Source organism: Monodon monoceros, unplaced genomic scaffold (assembly GCF_005190385.1).
Source record: "Monodon monoceros isolate NGI ecotype Baffin Bay Population unplaced genomic scaffold, NGI_Narwhal_1 Super_Scaffold_7, whole genome shotgun sequence".
NCBI lineage: Eukaryota > Metazoa > Chordata > Mammalia > Artiodactyla > Monodontidae > Monodon > Monodon monoceros.
Window position 1 is genome coordinate 38,666,805 of NW_021703784.1, and position 10,217 is coordinate 38,677,021.

Consider the following 10,217-nt stretch of genomic DNA (forward strand, 5'->3'; position numbering starts at 1 on the left):
AGGTTTCCATCAGCTGTAGACAGAAGCAAAACCCTCAGCCACAGCCAGGGACCTGAGAGGTTTTCTTCATGACCATGGAATTAATCACATCGATTCTAACCATAAACATTCTTCAGCAATTCAGAAAAGCCACACTTCACTAACGCCATTATTCTCCCCTGTATTGTAACCAGAAGACTAATTTGAAGTTTTTGCTTCCGGAATGTGACTTGTGATTCAATAGAGTCCTTCCTGCTTCTAGAAGGGGCTGAAACGAGGATGCGGCAGTTGTTATCACCTCGTTCAACGGTGCATAAGACGCCAGAACTTTCCTGCTTTGTCAGAATGTCCTTTCAGAGATTGTGATCTAAGAAACCCAAAAGGGACACACAATTCTTTCTCATTTCATGGTGTTCCAGGTATGCAAGGATTGCTGAAACAGAGCACCCCTGTCCTCTGGAGCCCTCATGAGATGCTAAATACTCCACAGGACTTCACGCTTGCTCTGATTTGAAATGGTACCACACGAAGCTGAGGAGCTAAGGCAGTGAGAGATAAGAAGGTTATCAGGATATCTTGCTCAGTGCAGGGATGTAGAGACAAGCCCTGAGAGAGGATAGGGTTTGGAAAGGCTAGATAACTGTAACGAGGGCAGAGAAGACGTGGCAGAATAGAATGTTAGGAGATGGAACCAAGAGGAACCGAATGTGATGGGGCGAAACCCCAGGGCCCAGATGCAAATACAGCCCCCTTTGACAACATGGCAGGGGAGACTGGGGGAAGGGAAACCCTCTCTCTGTCGTCAGCCTTTATATATCCAGCATGTTTCTTCTGCCCAGTTTCCAGGGAAGCCTCAGACGCCTCTAGTTTACTGGAAGCAGAGCAAATCCCTGTGGTAGTTGATAGTGTGTCGATCCAGAGCTCAGCTTCCATTAAGGGACAGTGCGAGTCTCCAGCACATGCACCTCTCTGCACACCCATAACCCATCCCCACTGTCAACTTTTCCAAACCCTGAGAACATGGATACTGAGTCCACTATTTCCACTGCCTTTTATTTTATTTTAATTTTTTTATTAAAATTTTTTTTATTGGAGTGTAATTGATTTACAATGTTGTGTTATTTTCAGGTGTACAGCAAAGTGAATGTTATATATCAGTTATATATATATATATATATATATCTCCATTGTTTTTCAGATTCTTTTCCCATATAGGTTATTAGAGAATACTGAGTAGAGTTCCCTGTGCTCTACAGTAGATCCTTATTAGTTATCTATTTTATATATAGTAGTGTGTATATGTTAATCCCAATCTCCTAATTTATCCCTTCCCCCCATGTTTCCCCTTTGGTAACCATAAGTTTGATTTTGAGATCTGTGAGTCTGTTTCTCTTTTGTAAATAAGTTCATTTGTGTCATTTTTAAATTAGCTTCCACATGTAACTGATATCTCCACTGCCTTTATTTATTTTTAAAAATATTTATTTATTTATTTATTTATTTGGCTATGCCAGGTCTTAGCTGCAGCACGCGGGATTTTTATTTGCAGCATGCAAACTCTTAGTTGCGGCACGTGGGATCTAGTTGCTCCCTGACCAGGGATCCAACCCGGGCCCCCTGCATTGGGAGTCTTAGCCACTGGACCACCAAGGAAGTCCTTCCACTTCCTTTTCAACATTAGGTGGGTGATCTTTAAAATCATATTGGAGTCCATATATAAAGTAAAAAGTAAAAGTTCTCTCTCCTTTTTTCCTATGCAATAGTTAAATTCAGGTGTATCCTTTTAGACTTGCTCACGCATATATGGACATATCTGTCTATATATACATGGACCACAATACACATATTTAATCTATTTTCTTTTTAGGCACATGGGATTCTATTATACACTTTACCCTACAACTTGCTTGTTCTCCCTTAATGTTTCTTGGGCATTATTTCATGTCTCTACCTATTCCTAAATATTCTTATTGCCTCCACAATGCAATTAATAGCATGGATACATTGTAATTGTTCACTGAAAAATTTTATTTCAAATGGTATATACAAAAATAAATATCTTGGGCAATCTTCCTATCACATCAGACTTGTTCCTTCAGCCAAGATGGCTTCCACTTGTTAACTAAGATGCTCAACTCCATCGCCTATGAATCTCTTCCTCTTTCAGGAAATTCAATGTTTTATAATATTAAAATTTTTTTTTGAAATATAGTTGATTTACAAGGTTGTTGTGTTAGTTTCAAGTGTACAGCAAAGTGATTCTGTTATACACATATATATTCTTCAGATTCTTTTCCGCAATAGGGTATTACAATATATTGAATATAGTTCCTTGTGCTATACAGTAGGTCCTTGTTGTTTACCTATTTTATATATAGTAGTGTGTATATGTTTTTTTTCTTCTTTGTTTTTGCTGTGCTGCACAGCTTGTGGGAGCTTAGTTCCCCAATCAGGGACTGAACCCGTACCCCCTGCAGTGGAAGTGTGGAGCCCTAACCACTGGACGGCCAGGGAATTCCCAGTAGTGTGTATATGCTAATCCCAAACTCCTAATTTATCAACCCCCCTCCCCGCCTTCCCTTTTGGTAACCATAAAATTGTTTTCTATGTCTGAAGTCTGTTTCTGCTTTGTAAATAATTTCGTTTGTATCATATTTTTCGATTTCACAAATAAGTGATATCATATGATATTTGTCTTTCTCTGAGTTACTTCACTTAGTATGATAATCTCTAGGTCCTTTCATGTTGCTTCAAATGGCACTATTTCATTCTTTTTTATGGCTGAGTAATATTCCATTGTGTGTATGTGTGTGTGTGTGTGTGTGTGTGTATATATATATATATATATACACACCATATCTTCTTTATCCATTCACCTATTGATGGACAATTAGGTTGCTTTCATGTCTTGGCTATTGTAAATAGTGCTGCAATGAACATTGGGGTGCATGTATATTTTTGAATTTTGGTTTTCTTCAGGTATATGCCCAGGAGTGGGATTGCTGGATCATATAGTAGCTCTAATTTTAGTTTTTTAAAGAACCTCCATACTGTTCTCCATAGTGGCTGTATTAATTTACATTCCCATCAACAGTGTAGGAGGGTTTCCTTTTCTCCACACCCTCTCCAGCATTTATTATCTGTAGACTTTTTGATAATGGCCCTTCTAACAGGTGTGAGGTGATACGTCATTGTAGTTTTCATTTGCATTTCTCTAATAATTAGCGATGTTAAGCACCTTTTCATGTGCCTGTTGGCCATTGGTATGTTTTCTTTAAAGAAATTTATTTAGGTCTTCAGCCCATTTTTTGATTGGGTTGTTTGTTTTTTTGAATGTTTTATAATATTGGTGGGTTTTATGTAAAGTTTAGCAAAGACTGAATGTTGGGAGAGGGAGAAAGAGCACTACTAATGTACAATCAAAAGATTTAGCTTGGGCTTCCCTGGTGGCACAGTGGTTGAGAGTCCGCCTGCTGTTGCAGGGGACACGGGTTCGTTCCCTGGTCCGGGAAGATCCCACATGCCGCGGAGCGGCTGGGCCCGTGAGCCATGGCCGCTGAGGCTGTGCATCCGGAGCCCGTGCTCCGCAACGGGAGAGGCCACAACGGTGAGAGGCCCGCGTACCAAAAAAAAAAAAAAAAAAGATTTAGCTTCAGATTTGACCTTATCAAGTGCACCCACAGGTAGGTTAAATTCTTTTGATGCAAGACTCCTGGTTGTTCAGGCAGTTCTGTCCCTAAATATGCTAGAAAGTACTTTTCCCTCAGGTACCTCATGGTTTGAAAAGACTTTTTCTTACTAAACAAAGTGAACTTATTAAATAATAATTCAGTTTCCTGTTTTTATTCAATAACAATGCATAAATGCCAGTTAGAATTCCCGGTCAACATGAGATTATCAGGAATACCACTTTGATTTCATGGTGTTCTGGCAAAGAAATCTGATGGTGAAGTTTTAAAGGGTAAATATATGATTTCTGTTAGGCTTGTTACCACTGATCAGAGCTCTCTCTTACTGCCTCTTTGGGTCTCAAGGGGATGGGGATGGGACTACATGTAAAGGAGGTTAAAAGAGAAGCCATGAATAGAGTGGAAGAAGAAATTCTACCCCTGGCCTAATCTCCTTGGTATACTCACTAAGTTATCAGGAAGTTTTCCAGATTGTACATTACTTTTCTATCTCAAACTTCTCCCTCATCTACCAAATTTCAGGCCAAGTATAGTCTGTTCTACAAAGCTCAAATCAGTAAATAGGGAAACAAAGACAATATAACATGGAAGTTTTTCTGGTGCGTAAGCTAGGGAAGCCAGAATACCGGGAGTAGAAAAACTCCTCAGCCATTTGAGCTCAACTTTTATAGAAGGAAAAATGAGTGCCTGCGTCTGGGACCCCTCTAGCATAATTTTAGTCATTCTTTCAGATGTTTAGATTGGTCTCAGTTTTTCACTTTTACAGACCTCCTTGATAATCCTTACACAATGATCTTTGTGAAGTATGTCTATAGGATAAATTTCTGGTAGTGAACTTGCAGAAAGGAAACAGCAAACTTTAAAGCAAAGACCCAGCTCTGGTCGCTGACTTTTTTTTTTTTTGTGTGGTACGCGGGCCTCTCACTGTTGTGGCCTCTCCCGTTGCGGAGCACAGGCTCCGGACATGCAGGCTCAGCGGCCATGGCTCACGGGCCCAGCCGCTCTGCGGCATGTGGGATCTTCCCGGACCGGGGCACGAACCCATGTCCCCTGCATCGCAGGAGGACTCTCAACCACTGCGCCACCAGGGAAGCCCTGGTCACTGACTTTTGAGTAGCACTTGTGTCACTATGTTTGCTGCTTCGAAGAGACAGGGTTTCTCCATGGTGAACTTCCTCTTAGTTCCCATCCTAAAGTGAGACTCAGAGACTTGAATGTAGCTCCAAGTATTTAAGGTATCAACAAAGAACAGGAGTAGGAAAGTAAAAGTGAGTGAAAGACCAAGAGAGAGGGTATAGAGAGAGGTCAACCACAGGGAGTGGCTTTAAAAATAAACTGGAGAAAACAAATCTTCCACCCACAAATGCGCGCCCTGTCTTTACCATCTGTAAATTTGAATATAGGACACGCTAAAACATTTTCTCCTAATGATAAATAAACATAAAGCTGATGTCTTAACCATTTTTCCAACTTCTAATTAGCTCAACTTTTAGAAAAAGTTGCTTAATGCTTTATATTCGCACAACACTTTAGAATTTAACATCCATTACCAACCATATTGAAACCTTTGAACCACCGCTACGGTTACCAGAGGCATACTTGTCCCCATTTTATATTCATGGAAACAGCTTCAGAGAGGGTAACCCTGCCAAGCAGACACAGCTGAGAAGATGTAGAGCCAACATTCCAACACAGCTCCTTTGCCAGCCTATTAAATACTTGGTGAGGGACTAGTTGGTTTTCTTCCAGACTCTCTCCCAAATTCCACAGCACATCCTTCCAACTCCAGGTAATTCAGGTTGAAACATTAAGCTGGAAAATGTAGAGTTGCTGCCACAGCAACTGAGCTGCCTGCCATTTCCCCCATATTTACTTTAGTTTTCACTATTCTTCAAGTGGGAAGTGGCTATTCTCTAAACAGTGACTTAAGATAATGGGGACAGGAAGGCACTTGGAGATCTTGTTGTTCTTAAGTTATCCCGGTCCACTCAGATGAAGTGTAAATGAGCAGGTGGTAATGTCTGTGCGTGTATTCTCATCAGCTCTACTCAAAGTGTGGTCCTTTTACTGGTTTATGACAAGATAATCATAGAAACAGAAAATAAAACATTCAAACATTTTTATATTTGACAGCCATTTTATGTCTATTATAATAAATGGGGCTTTTATTTTGTATCTCAAAATTTTTCTAGTAATTAATTTTTATTGTATTTTACCAAAGTATCAATCTGCAATGGATGGAAATTTTAAAAAAAAACAGTCCTTTGGTGAAAGCTTGAGAATCACTGTACTGCAGTGTGAGCCTTAAAAGACTCCTTATGTGAGTAGAAAGGTACAGATTAGCTTAGTAAGATTAGCTAAGGCTACTTTTGGTCCACCATAACTTATGAAGCACAGAAATTTTTAAAATGACTGCAGATTCATACCAATCTTTCAATTTCCATGGGTAGAAAGATGTAGTACCTTAATCAGGAGGAAAAAAAAGCAAACAGAAACAGAAAGGTGTTAGGTATTTTATGGCTTACAAGCTCTATTTATCTTTTAAAAGGAAAAATGTAGAGAAATACAAAGGGCTTTTTAAAAGTTACTTCAGTCATAAATTATTAGAAAGGTATCTTTTAAAAATTGAAAGCTACAGATTACTTATAGATCGTTTATAGTGGCACCAAAAGGCCCATAAGGCTAAATCTCTTATTGAAACAAGAGGGAAGGGGACAGGGCATAACCATGAGAAGAATGACATGGCCATAGGCCTGACAAAAACTGGTTAGAACTCACTAGATCCAAGATGGCGGGAGATTCGATTTCCGATGGACCTTGAGCCTCATTATATGCTCATTGTAATATATTAGGATGCTAAATGACACACCCACCAGCACCATGACAGTTCTGAGGCTAACCATAAAAGGCCATAAAAGACCAAAAAGTGGGCAGTGGCCCAATTCCTGGAAATGTCTGCCCCTTTCCCCCAAATAATTGGAATAATCCTCCCACTCATTAGCCTATGAAATTACCCAGCCCATAAAAACTAACCACACCATATTTTGGGACCCTCTCTCGCCTTCTGAGATGGCCCACGCTCTGTCTGTGGAGTGTGTTTCTCCCAAGGCCTCTCATCTTCTGAGATGGTCCACACTCCACTTCTTACCTATCACTTCATCTCCAAATTCTTTTAGAATGAAGCAAGAACCTCAGATTCACTGGGAACATATTGGTGAGCTAGCCAGGAGAATTCGGTAAGCCTCAGCCCCTCGCCTCCCTTGCGCTTGAGAGGGACTACTTTATTTCCCACCATTACTCTCCCATTCTCTCCTACTCTCTCCCTTACTCTCTTTCTTTTGCTTTCTTACTCTCTGTCGCCTTTTTGGAATGAGCCTCTCACCTCCCTTGGGCTTGAGAGGCACAGCCTTACTGCCAGTCATCCTCACAGGCATCTAGGGACCTGAACCACAGGATCTTTGCCTTCTGGGTTTGCCTCATCCACCATTTAATTAACTGTTAACAGGTCCAATTGTGTAAAAATACGGAATACAACCTTACTTAGAGTTTGTGCCGTGGTTACAGCAGCTGCAATCCCTTTGGGAGCTCCCTGAAGCAGTAGGCTGTCTGTGCGCATACCCCTGGGTATTAGGAGGGGGATGGTTCCTCCCCACCACAGTGGTGGGACCATCGTTCACCACCTGCCTCCTGGCATTTGTCCGGCCCCCTCCAGAGTCCACCCTGACCCCACTGCCACCACGCCCTGTTAGGGCTGGGCAGGCGACTCAAACTGCATGACCACGCCCCAGGGATACTTGCCTGAGCAATGACCCGCATCTGCCGTGCTTACCTCCCTGAGGTCACGTGATTGGGAGTGTTCTTCTAGGGTTGCAGGGGCCCTCCATCCCCCTAACGACAGTCACGGTGCCTCTGCCTCGGCTGCCATGTCAGCCCCTGCACCCAGCCCCACTGCCCGCTGGCCAGAGCATGTGTGGGAGGGGGTGAGGGGGAGGATGGAACCAAGGTCCCAGGGGTGCTGCCTACAAAAGGGAAGGGAAAAGAGAAGTTTTTTCTTTCTCACAAACCATCTGCCTTAATGGCCAGTGCCTGTTTTCTGAAACTTACCACCTTTTTAGGGAAAAAGGCTGGGACTTAAATAAGTCTTAGAGCCATGAGGATGTCCATTCCAGGGGAACATATCCCAGAACACAGGAATTAATCTATAGACTGTATAGAGAAACCTTCAGGAAGGTCACTCATCCTGGGTACCACAGACGCCAGGATAGGATACAGGCCCCAGGACTTTGGGGCCAACAGGACCGCCACATGGGGGAGTAGCTAACTTTGTGGATAAAGTCAACAGGACTAGGTGGATGCGGATGCCTGGAACCAGTCCTGTCTTAGAGAACCCCCATGGGACCTCCCAACCCTAGTGCTCCTGTCTGGTACAGGAGCATCCTCTCCCTGAAGGAACCATGGGAAACACCTCCTCCATCCCCAAGGACTCACCCCTTGGTTGCAATCTGAGTCACTGGGACAAGTTTTCTCTAGATTCTTTAAAACGAAAAAGCTCATTTTTTTTGCAGTGAAGCCTGGTCCCAGTACAAACCTGAGACCGATGAGGCCTGGCCAGCAAATGGGAGCCTCAACTATAATACCAGTCCTACAGTTAGATATCTTTTGCAAAAGGCAGGGGGAATGGGACAGAAGTTCCTTATGTACGGGCTCTTATGGCCCTGAGAGAAAACCCGGAGCTTCGCAAGTCCTAGGTTAGGGAACCTGGCTGGCTGGGACCCATTTAGGCTACACAAAAGCCCTCTGTAGTGGCACACCTGGACGAACAGGAGCCCCAGACCGAAGACCCGAGCCCCAACACTCTTCCACCATCTTCAGCCTCTCTCCCGCCCTATAAGCCCCTTCACCCTTCCGTACCAGAAATGCAGCCAGAGCCTCTTTGCCGCCTTCAGGAAGTAGTAGGTGGGCCTCAGGGAATTACCAGAGTCCACACCCCTTTGTCCTTGTCTGACCTTAACCAATGCCACACCTGCTTAGGCAGATTCTTGGAGGACCCTGGCCAGTTCACCGAAGAATTCCAGGCACTGACTCTCTCCTTTGACCTTACCTGGAAGGATGAAAATATTGTCCTTTCCCACTGCTGCACTAGTGAGCAAAAGGCCCGTATTTGGGCACAGGTTCAAACATATGCTGATGAATTACAGGTTGCCCAACTACATCAATATCCTTTGGGCCTGACAGCAGTGCCTCTAATGGATCCCAGTTGGGACTATCAACCAGGCCAGCCTGGTATCACTAGTAGGGATCACATGATCCTTCACCTCATTGAAGGGATGAAATGATGCGTAATTAAACCTGTTAACTATATTAAGGTTAAAGAGATCACCCAAGGCCAAGATGGAAATCCAGCCCTATTTCGGCCCCGATTGGTAGATGCCCTCAGAAAATATACGAATATAGACCGAAATATTTTCAAGGGACACATTGTATTTGCAACCCACTTCATTAGCCAATCAACCCTGTCGGAAGCTTCAAAAGCTTGCCATGGGGCCCTAAACCCCTCTCAACCTTCTTATTGACACAGCCTTCAGTGTTCTTAACGATAGAGACCAGGCTGAGGAGGAAAAGAAGGAACAGCATGATTTAAGGAAGGAACAACAGCAAGCCAGGCTTTTGGCAGCTGTCATGACGAGACCTAAGCCACCTCCTTCCTGGTCACCCCAAAAGTACCCCTAGAAGACCTCCACCAGGGAAAGGAGCCAGTTTCAGCTGTGGGAGTCCTGAACACTGGAGCAAGGAATGCTCAGGAAACAGGTCCCAGCCTACACCCAAAACGCCATGCCCACTCTGCAAGAAGATGGGCCACTGGAAGAAGGACTGCCCCCAGCTCCAAAGGGAGTGAGGATATTCCCCCATGCCAGTCATGGCAGTGGTTGATTGACAGGACCTGGGACCTCCCAAGGCTCCTGAGAAGACAGTCATCATACACGGGAGGAACTGCGGGTGACCACTGATGTGGCAGGTAAGCTTGTCCAATTTCTAGTGCACACAGGAGCCACTTATTCTGTCCCGACTTCTCGTGCTGGGCCCCTTGCCCCTTGCCCCTGCTCTATTGTTGGGGTTGAAGGAAAGCCAAAATTAAAACATTCTACCACCCCTCTAACTTGCACCTGGGGAAAGGGTCTTAAAACTCACAAGCTCCTTGTCATGCCTGAATGCCCCAGCCCATTATTGGGAAGGGATTTTCTCAGTCTTGGGGGCAACTCTTACTCTCCCTGAAGACCAAAGCCAAGGAGTGTTTTTGGCTGGACTATGTATTATACAAGACATGGACAGTCCAACCCAAAATATTCCCCCCAGAAATTGAAAAACTTACAGATCCACAGGTCTGGGATCAGGGAATCCCAGGGAAAACAAATTTGTCACTCCTATAAAAATCACCTTACAGGAAACTAACAACTTCCCTTCCGGGCGCCAATACCCCATAAAACCAGAGGCTCGAAGAGGCCTCCAACCCCTAATCTCAAAATTCATTAATTATGGGCTTTTGGTGCC